The following is a 16,195-nucleotide window of genomic DNA, read 5'->3' as shown; positions in this document are numbered from 1 at the left end:
CTCAGAGATATCAAACTATCATGCCTCTAAGAAATTATACGCCCACCTGTAGATTATATAGAACTTACAATGTTGTAAAAGGCCATTCAGCCCTAAATGATTGATTGAGGAGGCTGGTATGGAACATAAATCACTTTTCATCTAAAGCGATCAGCAAATCCTTGATTCCTCAAATACTTATATCACTTCCTTTCAAATGGTGGCATGGTACTTGCCAGAACTAATCTGTGTGGCAGTGAATTTCAGACTCTAACCACGAAAGAAGTTGCTTCTAAGTTCCCAATTAGATTTACTAGTGGCTACGTTACAATGAGACATCCTAAGACTCAATGGGTAGTGTGTCTGCTTCAGGATCAGTGGCTGCGGGTTCAAGTCCTGCTCCAGGACTTGACAGCCAGTGAAGGTGTTTTTGTAGCTTGAGTAGCAACTTACCAACAAGTACATCAACAGCAGCTGCTGAGAGTGGGACAAGCTTCTGGGATATGTGCATGCTGGAAAGAAGACTGGAGCCTCTACAGTCACTATTCACAGCTGCAAAGTAGAGGTAAGCAACTCGGAACCACCGAGTAATCTGTAATGCATCCATATTAACATTTCGGCCTCACAAATACGCAGCTGTCATTTTCACAGCAAATACAGCATCCATGCATATCGTGATCCTCCCTTCTGTTTTGGCTTTTCTCTCTGAATACTCAAACCACGATACTTCAGTTGTGAAGCTAGCTGAAGTTGTGAATGGTGAGGTGTGTGTCAATACAGACATGACTGGACAGCAGGGAAATAGTGACTAAGTTGTATTTCACAGGGAGACAAGGACAGGCAGTTCTGAAGCAGTCAGCCTTCGGTCAAGGAAAATAAATCAAGAAATTATGACAGCAACACATCCAGGTTTATTGTGAAACATCACAAAATAATAATGAACTATCAACAATAAGGTTCATGGATTGTTGGGAGGGGGGGGAGTGTTTAAAACCCCTTGGTGAGATAGGATGGGAACTGATACTTTTTTGCACTCATATATAGGAACTTAACAGCTTTGGCTAGGCTAGTCTTTATTTCCCATCTCTGTTTTCACTTGGTGTTTTGGAACCACCTTGTTGAACTGTTGCAGTCCATGGGAGTATAGGTACACTCACAGTGCTGTTAGTAAGCCCCAGGGTTTTGGCTCAGACAGTGAAGGGACGACATATTTCAAAGTTAGGGTCATGTCTGGTTTGGATGGTAACTTGTAGGTGTTCCCATGTGCCTGCTGCCTTTGTCTATGTGGCAGAGATGGTGTATTTGTATGGTGCTGTTGCAGGAAATTTGGTGTCTTACTGCAGTGTATCTTGTAAATGGTACCAGGCCTGGGTCAGAGGATTACAGGCGCTTGGAGCTCTAAGGCTCTGCAGTGTTAGGGTTGGGGTAAGGCCGCTGTGCTTGGACCAGGGTGAGGGGAGGTAATATGCCTGCAGTCTTGGGGGTTGGGGGTTCAGAGCACAGCCTATGTCCCTGATCTCTGACCCTACTATTGAAGGGTACACCTTGGTGCCACTCTGTGCCTGTCAGTGGGGAAGGGAGTGAATGACGAAAGCAAGATTATCATACAGCTTGATAACCCTTTTATCAACCAGACATCTTGGTTATAATTGCAATAAAAACTGAAAGAGCTGTGGATGCTGTAAATCAGCAACAAAAACAGAAATTGCTGGAAAAGCTCAGCAGGTCTGGCAGCATCTGTGAAGGAAAATCAGAGTTAACATTTCTGTGAATGGATTAATTTCTATGGGATCTCTGATCTGGTAGATCACTCTTTACAAAACCACTTTGATATCATAAGTGGTTCAGTTATCAAACCAACTGAAACCTTTCTGCTGATTCAGTCATGGTCCGTGACCTCTCAGACTGGTGACAAATTTGACAGAGAGAGTTCAAAAGTTGTGACAAGTTTTTAAAAAGATGTAAAACTCCTATTTCAGTTGTCTTGGTAAATTTTCTGCCATGATGTTTACAGTTCAGTTGTTTTGCAGATTATTGGAAGTGCACCATGTTTGTACAAGTCTCAGTTCTAACAAAGGGCTGTACGAGACTCACAACATTAACTCTGCTTCTCTCTATCCACAGACGCAGCCAGAGCTGCTGAGTTAATCCAGCACTTTCTCTTTTTATTTCAGATCTCCAGCATCTGCAGTATTTTACTTTTGTTCTAATGCTGTAAAACATTATCAAATTCCTTTGGTCTGCCAGTGTTCAGGGGCTGCAATGCTGGACTGTGAAGAATCTCTGCATTATAAACTGAACCACATTGGCTTCAGACACAGAACAATAGTTGCTTTAAATACATGTTTTCTGCATGCATTTTAATCAAAGTACAGCTTTTTTTCAGCACCTTATGACTACACAGTAGGAGCGTTACAGTGAGAGAAAGATAAACAGGGTTCACTCTAATATTCGAGGAGAGCCAGCCTGACTGAAGACTCCTCCTTGGGAAAGAACAGCACATGATCAAGGTACATCATGGATCTGATGTGGCTTTGATTTCTGATGGTGATGAGACTATCTTAAGCAATTGGCAACACACAGCAGACTGCATTAACGCAAATACTAATTTTACCTAAAAACTTGCGTGTAGTCTACTGGGATACCCAGTAATTTTAAGGGTGTGTTTACTGCCAATGCAACTGCAGGGGATGCCACACTCAGCGCTCAAACTGTCACAGTGCTTGTGGCATCCAATGCCGGGGGTGTGCGGTAATAGCTCTATACTTTACACTTATTTAATGTGGTAGCTTTGAAGCCTCTGAAGTGAATCACAGATGCAGAGGTTGCTCAGAAAGAGGCTTCAGGTGCCTCCCTACTACCTCCTAAAGGAGTCTACTTCCTTACCAATGTGTTAAATTAGACACGGAAAGGACAAGGGAGAGTACAGTGGCAACAGGAATGACATTGGCAACAGTGAGGTGGTGGGGGGGGTGTTGACCAACAGTGAGGGAGGGGTGACCAGCCAGCGAGAGGGTTGATCACTGGGGGCAGTGAGGGGGGAGGCAGTGATCAAAAGGTCAGTGAGGGGCTGATCAGAGAGAGACAGTGAGGTACTTTTAAAACAGTTTTAAAGATTTAATGGATACTTCCTCTGATGTGTTGTGTCAGCAGTGGCCTAATCAGTGGATGCCTGCTGCTGAGTCAGGAGGCCATAGGCTCAAACACACATTCCTGAGATTTCATCACTGATTTGATTTATTTGTTGTCGCATGTATTTTGTTACAGAAGATAGTGAAAACTGTTGTATATAGTGTTGTCACTCTCCAGCGCCATCTTATTACACAAGAGAAAGAAACCAAATCATAGAAATATAGAGGCAGAAAAATAGAGGGACCTGTATTTGAAGACCCCCTGTACAATAGACAAACTCTATTTAGGTAATTTCTTTTTATTCTTTTTGTAACTCTAAATGGTGCCAGATTGTGGAAACAAAACCCTTTTCACTGTATCTTTTGACCTATTAGGGTAGCATAGTGACTCAGTACTACCTCATGATGACAGGGGTCTGGATCTGATTCCAGCCTCGGGCAACTGTCTGCATGGAGTTTGCACATTTGCCCTGTGTCTGCATAGGGTTTCCTCGCACTGCCTGAAGATGTGCAGGTTAGATAGATTGACCATGCTATGTTGCTGATTGTGTCTGGGGATGTGCAGACTGGATGCATTGGCCCTGGGAAATGCTAGGTTACAGGGATCAGGTGTGTCCGAGTGGGCAGCTCTGCGGTGTAGATCTGATGTGCTGAATGGCCTGATTTCACACTGTAGAGATTTTATGATCATCCTGCATTTACTGTGGTGCCATTGCTGATGTAAAGTTCCAAGGCATTTCACCAATGAACAGACAGAAAACCAGCACCAAGCCAGAATGAGGAAGCATTAAGGTTGATACGTTGGTAGCTCTCAGGCAGAAGGTTGTGGGTTCAAGTCCCATTTCAAAGATTTATATTACAAATAAAGTTAACTCCTCCAAGGCAGGACTATCCAAGATACTTTCTCTCAAATGAGACAGTAAAACTGAGGCAATATCTGCCCTGAATGATGAATATGGGAAAAGAAATCAAGTGGTACTATTTTGAAGAGCAGAGGAGTTCTCCCTGGTATCCTAACCACAAAGTATTCCTCAATCAATACACAAAAAAATGACTCTATGTTTCTGAAAGTTTTGCTACTTCCAGAAGCTTGTTGTGTATAAACTGGCTGCCAGGTTTTATACATTACAGTCATGACCAAGGTCCAAGTAAGTGATTCATTTGGCAGTAATATGCCTTGGGATCCCCAGGTTTGTAAAAATGGAAATCTGTCTTTATTTTATCATTTTACAGCAGCTTACTAAAGTACACGTCATTCAATATCATCATGTTATGAATTCCAAATTATATTTATAGACTTTAGTAATAGAGATCTCTTCAACCCTTAATTATGAAAATACATCAAATTTCTCCCAAATAAGATCACTTGTCACGTCTATTAATATAAACAACTTAATCCTGTGGGTTTACAGCTGTTGTTTCACATGATTCTCATATATCAAGTCCAAATCAGCAGCTCTTTTGCTAGACAACTCCTGGCTCAGGTTGGTTACTGAGGTAATCCAACGGACAGGATAAATTCACCTACAAGGGAGGCAGTGATGTTTGCAACCTGGGAATTTAGAACATGCAACTGGAAGCACAACAGAGTGACATTCACTGATTGCAAAGCTTTGACCAAACTAAAAACAAGAGGGTATAGGTTTAAGGTGAGAGGGGTAAGATTTTAAAGGGGTCCAAGGGACAACTTTTTCACGCAGAGGGTGATGTGTGTATGGAATGAGCTGCCAGAGGAAGTGGTGGAGGCTGGTACGATCACAACATTTAAAAGGGATCTGGATGGGTATGTGAATAGAAAGGGTTTACAGGGATATGGGCCAAATGCTGGCAACTGGGACTAGATTAATTTAGGGTATGCGATTGGCAAGGATGAGTTAAACTGAAGGGTCTGTTTCCATGCCCTATGATTTTAAGTTACAGCACCGTGTCCTCACTCCATCATCTATCCTGTAATCATAAATCTCAAGGTCAGTTCATAGAATGATGCTGTGTGCAAATGAACACCAGTATTTTCTGAAGGTGACAGATTTCCCAGGCTGTATAACATGCTTGGGGATGCCCTAAGGTGAAAGGGGAAGGCAATTTATTTCTTCATTTTCACCCCCATGAGATTAGCATCTCGAAGTTAAAGCGGGGGGATAACTTTGCTGAGAAATTCAGATGAGGTCACAAACTTGGAGTGATTCCTGAATGCCACCTGAAACTCAAGGCTGAATTACAGTCTTGTAACATTCTCCCCTCAGCTATAAGTTACATAACGAGTACTGCAGGCAAACATGGGTATACATGACATTAAAAAAAAATCTACATTTCTTAAGTTACATGCGTTTCAGGAGCAGAGGCTGGTGCTATTTGTAACAAGACAGAACATCTGCAAGTTATGCTCTCCTTATTACCATTGCCATAAATTCTGTGTGATGTGCTAGAGAATAATTGTGGAAACAGTCCATTTCATTCAGAGAACTATGAGGAGATAGAAGTGATTGGATTTAAGGCACTCCCATCTCGAAAGGGTGAAGCTCATTCCCTGCTGTACAATATCCTGAAGCGCTAAGGAATTCCCTCCATATTATAAACATAGAATGCCAATTAGAATAAGGTGTAACATTGCAATTGGAAACAAAAACAGAAGTTGCTGGAAAGTCTCAGCAGGTCTGGCAGCATCTGTGAAGAGAAATCAGAGTTAACATTTCGGGTCCAGTGATCTTTCTTCAGAACTGGAGCCGCCTTCTGTCATCTTTGCCTCAATGCCCATTCCTTTGGACAAGGGTCCACTCCCTGTCTCATAGACTGCTTTACCCACCACCAACACTCTCCCTCCACCTGAGTACCTCCCTCTGGCCTTTTAACTGCATTTGATCTGTTCACTTAGAACTGTTAACATAACAATTTCTTTATAGCCCCTTACTCATTCCAACCTATCTCCTGTGAAATGACTGCACTCCATGCTCTCAGATCTAACCCTAACTTTGTTATTAAGCCTGCCAACACGGGTCGTGCTATTGTTGCCTGGCAGACTGCCGCCTACATTGCAGAGGTTAAGCGCCAACTCTTAGATGCATCCTTCTCTTTCCTTGGACCATGGCACCACCATAAAACATCAGGCCTCTCTGTCCGCAACAGTCACTATACCTTAATTATCCTGGAGATCTCCCTCCCACTGCCTCCAAGCTCATAGTTCCCCAACCCTGCACAGCTTGCTTCTACTTCCTTCTCAAACAGATCTGCATGGGTAGACCCAGTGTTTCTGCCTGCTCCTGCCCCATAGAGCTCATCTCTTCCTACCACAACTGAAATTTTTCTCCCTTTGCCCAATCCCTTCCCACTCATCCGCAATTCCTCTGACACTTTATGTCAGTTTCAGAATTTCCAGTTTGTGGGGTCCAGCCGCCTTTTCTATTCCACGGAATTGCGATGCTTTTAAGCATCCATCCCCCATCAAGATGGTCTCAGGGCTCTCTGTTTCTTCCTGGAAAAATGGTCTGAGCCATCCCCAGCCACCACCATCCTCCTCTCCCTGGCCTAGCTCGTCCTTGCCCTGAACAATTTCTCTTTTCACTCCTCTCACTTTCTTCAGTTCAGAGGGGTAACCATGGATACCCACGAGCCCCGGTTTTGGCTGCATCTTTGCAGGGTACATGGGACATTCCATGTTCCAGTTCTACTCTGGCTCCAGTCCACAACTCTTTCTCGGGTATATCAATGGCATCATCAGTGCTGCTTCCCTCTCTCGTCCAGAATTGGAAAAGCTTATCTGTTTCACTTCCAATTTCCGCTCCACTCTCACCTTCACCTGGTCCAATGCTGACTCCTTCCTTCCCTTCTTCAACATCTATGTCCATTTCTGAGGATATGCAGGCCAACAATATCCACTGTAAACCCACTGACTCCCACAGTTACCTTAACTATACATCCTCTCACTGTTTCCTGTACACACTCTATTCCACTATTTCAGTTCCTCCGTCTCCATTGCATCCGTTCTGACGATGCCAACTTCAATAATGTGGCCTTCAAAATGTCCTTCTTCCTCAATTGAGGATTCCCCAGCACCGGTGTCGACAGTGCCCTCAACTGGGTCTGACCCATCTTCCACACTTCAGCCCTCATCCCCTCTCGTGCCTCCTAGTGATAGAGACCCCTTGCCCTCACCGACCATCCCACCAGCTTCCACATCCAGAGGATCATTAACCACCATTTCCACCAATTCCAGCAGGATGCCACCACCAGACACACATTCCCCTCCCCTCCCTTGTCAGACTTCCTGGTCCACTCTTCCTTTGCACCCAACACCTCCCCATAGCCCCACGGTACATTTCTCTGCAACGTACAAGGTGTAACACATGCCTGTTCACTTCCCCCCTCCTCACTATCCGAGAAAAAGCAGTTCTGAGGAAGAGTCACTAGGCCTGAAACACAATCTCTGATTTCTCTCCACAGACGCTGCCAAACCTTTGAGATTTTCTGGCAATTTCTGTTTTTGTTTCTGGTTTCCAGCATCGCAGTTCTTTTGATGTTTTTGTCTTGTTACAATTAGAAACACTGTTTATTATATAGAATTTAATCAAATTTGCAGCACACCAACAAACTGTTCCACCCAACTGGTAGAATAACCTTGAGGAGCTAAATGGCCTATTCATGTTCCAATGTAACTGACCTAGTGCTGTGTTTGTGCTTCACAGGAGTGTCTTCCCATTTCACCTCACTATATCAGCATATCCTCAGAGATCTTGTGGTGCAGTGGTAGTGACCCTGTTGACAGAAGCTCTAGATTCAAATCTCTGCCAGGCTAAGGAAGAAGTATCCCTGATGTTGTTTATGGGCTGGTAACCAGCTTCAGTATCTATCCACAGTGGGGAAATAAAAATATGTGTAGCCATCCGAAAAAAATTAAAAGCACACCCTTTCTGTTTGTTTCTCTCCTAAACCTTTTTATGTACGAGTGGAGAAGCACAACGATGCTGTGCTTCCTAAGTGCTGGACTAATCACTTTAAACATAACAGATGAAATGATGATTTCTTGGCTTCTGGGATTTGCATTTGCTAAATAATAAATAATTTCTCTCTCATGCACTTGGCTAGGTTCTTTCTTGTTAATACCATTCACCTCAACTACTACACATTGTAATCACATTCTCACCAACCACTGGGAAAATAAGTTTCTCTTGAATTTGATACGTTAGTAATTTGCTCGGATTTATGGGCCCTGGTCCTGAAGTCCCCCACAAATGGAAACACACCCTCCCCGATAACTTGTTGAACCCCTTCATGATTCTGAAAATTTCTATCTAGTTACCTCTCCACTATTTTAAAAACTCAAGTCTCTTTCTTGTAGGGCACCACTAATGTGAACACAAATATGACTGCTCACTGTGAACAAGTAAGTTTTTCCGCTGATGCTACTTAAGGTCTTTTGGTCTCAATTATTTTATGGAATCAAATTCGGATTCAATACTTGACAGAAACAAAATATTTAGAAGATTGCCTAAACTGGTACTAACACATCTTTTTCAAGTCAATTTCTAAACTTCAGTTGCACTTTTCCACCTGTTCCCAATGACCTCCTATCCTTGGCATCTTATTTTCCACCACTAAATAAAAGCACCACATTGCGGATGCTGTAAATCTGAAATTATTAAAAACAGTAAGTGCTAGAGAAAACTCAGAGGTCAGGCCATATCTGTGATCTGTGGACAGAGAGAAGTTAACATTTTGAGGTCAATACAACTTCAAATCACTTTCGTGTTCAGATAAGCCACATCAGAGCCGAAACCGTACTTTGTTTCTCTTTCCACAGTTGCTGCCAGATGGCTGAATTTCTCCAGCAATTCTGGATTCTGACTTTCTACAATTTATTATTTCAAAGAATATTTCTGGACACTAAAGGGCTGTGCTTCTCTTGATGGAATTTTGAAGGAACGTAACCCAGGAGATTCCAAAGAAAATACAGTGAAATGTATCTAAATCCTTTATTCTATGAATATTGAGGATTTTACAGACAAAATTAAGACAGAGATGAAACCCTGTGGAAAGTTAGCCCCCTCACATAGAGGGTTCTACATCTTTCACAGCTTAGCAACGGTACAATGGAGAAAAGTACTTTAGAGATCAGTATCAATAGCTTATCAAACCCCTACAGCATGGAAGCTAGACATTCGACCTATCAAGTTCACACTGACCCTCTGAAGAGCATGCCATCCCACTTCCCCTACATTTACCACGGTAAATTCCCCTAGCCATTGCTGGGCACAAGGGGCAATCCGCCTAAGTGTGGGAGGAAGCTGGAGCTCCCGCAGGAAACCCACATAGACATGGGGAGAATGGGCTGATTCCACAAGGACACCGGAGAGTGAAAGTGAACCCACTTGATGAAATGATCTTTCCAAAGTTCTCCATGAACAAAGTGGCAGCAACTATTATAACATGAGGTAATAAAGAGATGTGGTGAAATCCTTGAAGAAGTGAAGAAATCCGTCAGCAAGTCCCCGAAGGGTCAGCTCAGTAAGATCTCGGGCCCAAACACTCCCTCGTCAGGGGGCACATCTTGGGAATTTCCTGGTTTGGGAAAGGGGAGGCATGAGCTGAGGAATGCTTATGTCTTGTCTGTGTGAGCTCAGGCGTAAAATCGGCGGAGACACCCAGGAGCGAGTCTACAGGTCCCTCTCCAGCCTGTCTCTCTCTCTCTCTCCCCCCTACCAGGCCGTGCTCAGGTTAGCGATCCCCAGCCTTTTCTATCGCAGCTTTACTACGGCAGTTAAAAACGAGCTTGTCTTTTCATTAGTAGCTACAAACTGCAAGGATTCCCCAAGCTCATAAATGGGTGCGAGAACACTGATACCAGTAAATACTTTCATTGCATCGTTACAGTTTGAATTGCTACAGGGTGAATCCCTACAGTACCCTGGTTATGGCCACAATGTATCCAGCTGCTGTCTCATACAGCAACGTCTGGGGGAGGGGGAGGGGGCTGGGGGTGGGAAGTCGAGAATAGAAATTACAATTAGTTACAAATTAGTTTCATTGCATTCTGCAGCATTCCCCCCCAGGTTAGACCAGGATTTAATACCTGGCAATAACATTTCAATTCTTTTTAACAAAACGAAACATTGCAGAAACTCTAGCGGAAAATTTCAAAGATCTGAGAAAAAAGTGGACTAGAAATTTGACATGTAAGTAGAAAGAGAATCGAAACCTCGCGAAAGTCACAGACAGTTGCTGGAAATCACACACACGCCGCGTTAAAAAGAAACACTGAACCGAGACATTAACTTCGAACAGACCAGCAGAAATGGAATTAAGGCTGTCTACCTTTGCATTGGGGGTACAACTTTACACGCCATGCTCTTAATGAGGAACTTTGCAGTCAACAGGGCTGGGGAGATTGTAGAAGGTCGGAGGTGAAGGAACGATCGGTGCCCTTGCTCTGGAGCAAGAGCAGTGTTTGTGGTCAGAACAGCTGGTTAAATACAGAGGGGTGGTGCCGAGCCGGGGTGGGGGAGAGAGAGAGAGACGGGGGTGGGGGATGTGTAAGGGGAGGGCTGCTTTAGTTCCCTGTCCTCCGACAGCCAGTCCTCTTTGGAGCGCCAGCTTTCAACAGCAACGCCCCGCTGACCTCAAGGTGAACAAACACCGCTGGGCACCCCTCCCCGCATCAGTTCAATGCCCCGCCCTGGAGGCGAATTTCCACACAGCAGACTCTCCATTCGACCCATGAATGAAAACAAACGCTGGAAATTGTCAATGGATCGGGCCACCTGGTCCTGTTCAGATCAGGGTCAATAGTAACTCGCTATAAATACCCGGGGGGGTGGGGGTTATCAGTGAGTAGAAACTGAACTGGACCTGACTGTTGCTACAACAGCAGGTCTGAGGCTGGAAATTCTGCATCAGCTCCTGACTCCCCAAAGCCTGTCCACCAAGGCACCAGTCAGAAGTGTGATGAAATACTCCCCACTTGTTTAGATAGGTGCAGCTTCATTAACACTCTCAATGGATCTTGACATCAGCCAGGACAAAGCTGCCTGTTTCACTGACACCCCCAGCCACTTCCCTCAACATTCATTCAAAAGACCAACATTCATTCCCTTCACCACCGATGCACAGTGTACTATTGACAAGGCAGACACCAGTATCTCAACACTAGTCCTATGACAGCACCTTTAAAACCCGCAACCTCTATCAGCTGGAAGGACAAGGACAACAGATGTATAGGAATACCGCTACCACCAAGTTCCCCTCCTAGCCGTATACCATCCTGACTTATAACAGCATAAGATGTAGGAGCAAAAGTACACTATTTGACCCTTGGAGCCTGCTCTGCTGCTCAATGAGATCATGGTTTATCTGATAACCTTCAATTCCACTTCCTGCCTTAACTCCATAACCCTTGATTCAATTTCTCATTAAAAACCTGTCTGTCTCAGACTTGAATATACTTAATGACTGTGCCTCAATAGCCCTCTTGTGGCAAAGAATTCCACAGATTGACTACCCTCTGACAGAACAAAATCCACTTCATCCCTGTCTTAAATGAGTGACTCCTCCCTTTGAGATCACACCCTCTGGTGCTACACTCTCCCAGATGGGGAAACAATCCCTTTGTATCTAGCTGGTCAAATCACCCAATAATCTTGCTTGGTTAAATAAGGTCTCCTCTCTCACTCTTCTAAACTCCATTGAGTACAAGTTTAATCTACTCAACCTGCCCTCACAAGAAAATACTTCCATGCCTGGAATCAACTTAGTGAACCTTCTCTAGTCTGCTTCCAATATCAGTCTATCTTTCCTTGAATAAATATGCCCAAAACTGTTCACAGTATTCCAAGTGTGGTCTGACTACTGCCTTGTACAGTTTTCGCAAAACCTCCCAATAAAGTTCTCAATTCCAGTAAGGCAAATTTTGATGATATGTGGAATGAACTTTCAAAAGTTGATTGGAGTAGACTGTTCGCGGGTAAAGGAAGGACTGGCAAGTGGGAGGCTTCCAAAAGTGAGATGACAAGATCTCAGAGGGATCATGTTCCTGTTGGAGTGAAGGGTAAGGCTGGTAAGAGATGGGAACCATGGACAAATAAAGATAATATGGCTCTGGTCAAGAATAAGAAGGATTCATGTGTTAGGTAGAGACAACTGGGATCAAGTGAATTTCTTGAAGACTTTGAGGAGTGTACGAGAATTCTTAAGAGGGAAATCAGGAGGGCAGAAAGGGAATATGAGATAGCCTTGGCAGATAAGGTTAGGGATAATCCAAAGAACAAAAGGCTAACAAGGGAGAGAATAGGTTCACTTAAAGATCAACCAAACTGTCTACATGTGGAACAGGATACAGGAGAGATACTAAATAAATATTTTCCATCAGTTTTTATGGTGGAGAAAGAAGGAAGGACCAAGGAATGTGGGGAAATAAATATTGATGTCTTGAAAACAGACCACATTACAGACAAGGAAGTGCTGGAGGTCTTAAAAAACATGAAAGTGGATAAATCTCCAGTTCAGGTGTATCCCTGGATGTTGTGGGAAGTTAGGGAAGAAATTGCCGGGACCCTAACAGAGACATTTATATCATCTACAGCCACAAGTGAAGTGCTGGAAGACAGGAAAGTGGCTAATGTGCCATTATTTAAGAAAGGCTGGAAGAAGAAGCCATTCTCCATTTAAACAATATTCAGCCATAATATTCTTCCTGCCAAAGTTATTACCTTCACACATTACATTTCATCTGCCAACTTGTTATCCACCCATTTAACCAGTCTATATCCCTCTGTACACTTATTACGTCATTCTCACTAATTTTTGTATCATCTGCAAACTTGATGATGGCACATTCATTTCCATCATCTATGTCATTAACAGATATCTTAAATAATTGTGGCCTTAACACCGGTCCCTATGGCACACTGTCCAGAAAATGCCTCCCTTACCTTAATTTCCTGTGTCCTATTAGTGAGCCAATTCTCCATCCATGAACTTGGAACTATATTACCCGCTATGTCACTGTCACTGGGTTAAAATCCTAGAAATACCTCTCTAACAGAACTGAGGGTGCACCTACAACTCGAGGCCTGAGCAATTTAATAAGGCAGATCGCCCACACATTGTCCAGGGGTATGTACAGCCAGCAACATCCAGATCCTATGAATTTATTTTTAACATTCTGTGAGAGAAAGAGTGAATGATGCATGTTGACTTTGCTTTCTTTTCTCTACAGATGCTGCCTGTTGAGAATTTCCAGCATCTTTTGTTGATTTTTCAGATCTAGTCTTGTGTCCTAAGACTTGATGGTAAAGGAAGATGTGTTTGTAATGCAGCAATAATGTAAATCCTTCCAACAATGTCAATGGCTGGAGGTAAGAGCAGGAAAACATCATGGTCAGCTGTGTGTTGGAGACAAAACTGATCCCTGAACCAGACTACAACGTACATGTAAAAGTGCCTGATGCCACGACACGTGAGGCTGTCTGGGGAGTTGGTTGGCAAAGTTGACTGTACAGTTAGTATGGATCAGATTGGTACTAACAGTGGGGGTTTGATTCTACTCCAGCTGGACTGGATTTGCATAATGCCTCCTTGCCCTTTTCTAAGTGGGAATGTGGAACTGTGGGTAGGAACTGACTTCAGGCTGGAAACTGAATAAGATTTCAGTCTTCCTGCATCTGTGATCTTTTGCTTTAGTGTTAGTCAGATTCTCTGATTAGGTTTCTTGCTTATTTATTCCCAGATGATGAGAGGACTCTACGATTTGTGAGAAGTACGATTACTGTGAAATTTGTCTGAAACTAAGACTCCTGATGGGCGATTGTATCATGAAAATAATCCAAGCCAAAGTCCCTTCCTTTCGTTTTTATTAAAGGGCCAGTTTAGGTACCAGCAGTGAGTCACACTGTTCGAGGAGCTTTACCACTTCAGACCAGGATCCACTTTTCACTCAGGGTTCCATATCCTTATGGTGTTAGCGACTGGTCATGGATGGCACAGGGCTGCTTTTCAGTTTATTTTATGGCACAGCCTCTTGGTCCGAAAGCCTCCACGAGAAAGTCAGCCCAACGTAACACAACACAGATCAACCCAAACCCGATTCAAACAAGCCTCTGTTCAGATCTTCATTCATGGGATTTGGGCATGCTGACTGGCTGGAATTTTCAATATGCTGTGCATTTTGCACTTATTGCTATTCAGGTGGCACAAATAGCACCAGGGGACCAGGTTCGATTCTAGCCTCAGGTGACTGTCTGTGTGGAGTTTGCACGTTCTCCCCATGTCTGCGTGGGTTTCCTCCGGGTGCTCCGGTTTCCTCCCACAGTCCAAAGATGTTCAGGTTAGGTGGATCGGCCATGTTAAATTGCCCATAGTGTTCAGGGGTATGTGGGTTCTCAGAGGATGGGTCTGGGTGGGATGCTCCAAGGGGCGGTGTGGACTTGTAGGGCCGAAGGGCCTGTTTCCACACTGTAGGGAATCTAATCTGAAGTCAGAGTATAAAAATAGACAAGTCTCGCTGCAACTGTATAAGGCATTAGGGGTCCACATCTGGAATACTTAATCCCTTACTTCAGAAGGGATGTAGCTGTATTGGAGGTTCACTAGGCTGATTCCATAAATGAGGGGTTTGTATTAAAAGGAGAGATTGAGGGGTTTAAGTCTATATTGTCTGGAACTTAGAAGAATGAGAGGTGATCTAACTGAGGTATATAGGATGCTAAAGGATTGACAAAATGGACATGGAGAGGGTGTTCCCTCCTGTGGGGCAATCGAGAATGAGAAGCAGTTGTTTTAGGATAAAGAGTGGCAGATTTAAAACAGATAAGGAGAAATTTTAAAGGGTTGTGAATCTGTGGAACTCATTACCTGAGGGTGTCATGGGTGCTGGGATATTGAGTAAATTTAAGGAGGAGATAGGCAGATTTTTAATTAGTAATGGGTTAAAGTGTTATGGAGAGCAGGCAGGAAAGTGGAATTGAGGCCAAGATAAGATCAGCCAAGACTGTACTGAATGACAGAGCAGGTTTGAGGGACTGAATGGTCTACTCCTGCTCCCAGTTCTTATTTTCTTAGTGCATGTGCAGCATTGGCTGCCAGGGTGGGGGAAGAGAGGCAGGCTGTTCACAATGAGTTCAGCTGCACTGCTTCAGGTTTAGTACCTATTCTAGGAGTATCAACCATCTGGAGTGGTTTTCGAGTGCCCAGGTATGAAGGATTAAACTCCAAGAAACTGCACAATTTACGCTGAAAGCAATTCATGTGGGCAAAGTGTAAATTTCATTTTTGAGAATTATTTATAAGAACATTGGAGAAGGATGAAAAAAGTAGATGGGTGTTGGGCATTTACAGGAGGAATGTTTGCTGATAGCACTTTCAGTTGATGATCAAAGTTGACACCACCCGCTGGTCAAGCTCCAAGCACAGCCAAAAAAGAAGAAAGAAAAACAACGACTGCCTTGTCCGTCAAGTAATTAGAGCCGGCAGAGGTCACCACAAAGTCATTTTACCACTCCTCCAAAATGATAATCACAGATGTAGATTTTGAGGCATGAATGAGGCAGGAATGCCCTCAGAATGGGATCACATGCTCTTGTTGCCACATATTTAGGGGTAACTGGGCAGTGCCCACTTCCATCAATTCCAGTATTGATGGGAGGAGAAGGATCCAGCCATGGTTAAGTCTTTAATTTTTTTGGGGGTGGAGGTGGTCAGGCGAAGAACAGCTGAAACTCTGATGCTAAAAAAATTGGAATGACACCTCATCACAAGCCACCCTCTACGATTGTGACCATCCCTCACATCTGACTATCTGGACAGGAGCTGGTAAATGTGCCTCAAAATTTTGGATGAGGTTAAGTCACTGCTGGAGTTGATGAACAAGTAAGATGCGAAATTGATCTAATGTGGTGTCTAATATTCATGGCTTCTTAACACCAGATCTAGAATCCCTACAATGTGGAAAGAGGCCATTTGGTCACTGAGTCTGCCCTAACCCTCTGAAGAGCCTGCCGCCCAAATCCAGCCCCCTACCATATCCCCAATAGCTAACATTAACCATTAACTAACCCACACATCTTTGGAAACTGGAGCACCCAGTGGAAACCCACACAAAC

General features: G+C 43.7%; 1 protein-coding gene across 3 annotated transcripts in view; it reads right to left on the bottom strand.

Annotated features, from left to right (window-relative positions):
- The window catches only part of fam13a (family with sequence similarity 13 member A), a 184,936-nt gene that overhangs the window by 57,274 nt on the left and 111,467 nt on the right, over window positions 1-16,195 (bottom strand). The gene's annotated exons all lie outside the window — the stretch shown is intronic.

This window comes from Stegostoma tigrinum, chromosome 1 (assembly GCF_030684315.1).
Source record: "Stegostoma tigrinum isolate sSteTig4 chromosome 1, sSteTig4.hap1, whole genome shotgun sequence".
Lineage (NCBI taxonomy): Eukaryota > Metazoa > Chordata > Chondrichthyes > Orectolobiformes > Stegostomatidae > Stegostoma > Stegostoma tigrinum.
This window is presented reverse-complemented; position numbering and strand designations above follow the sequence as displayed.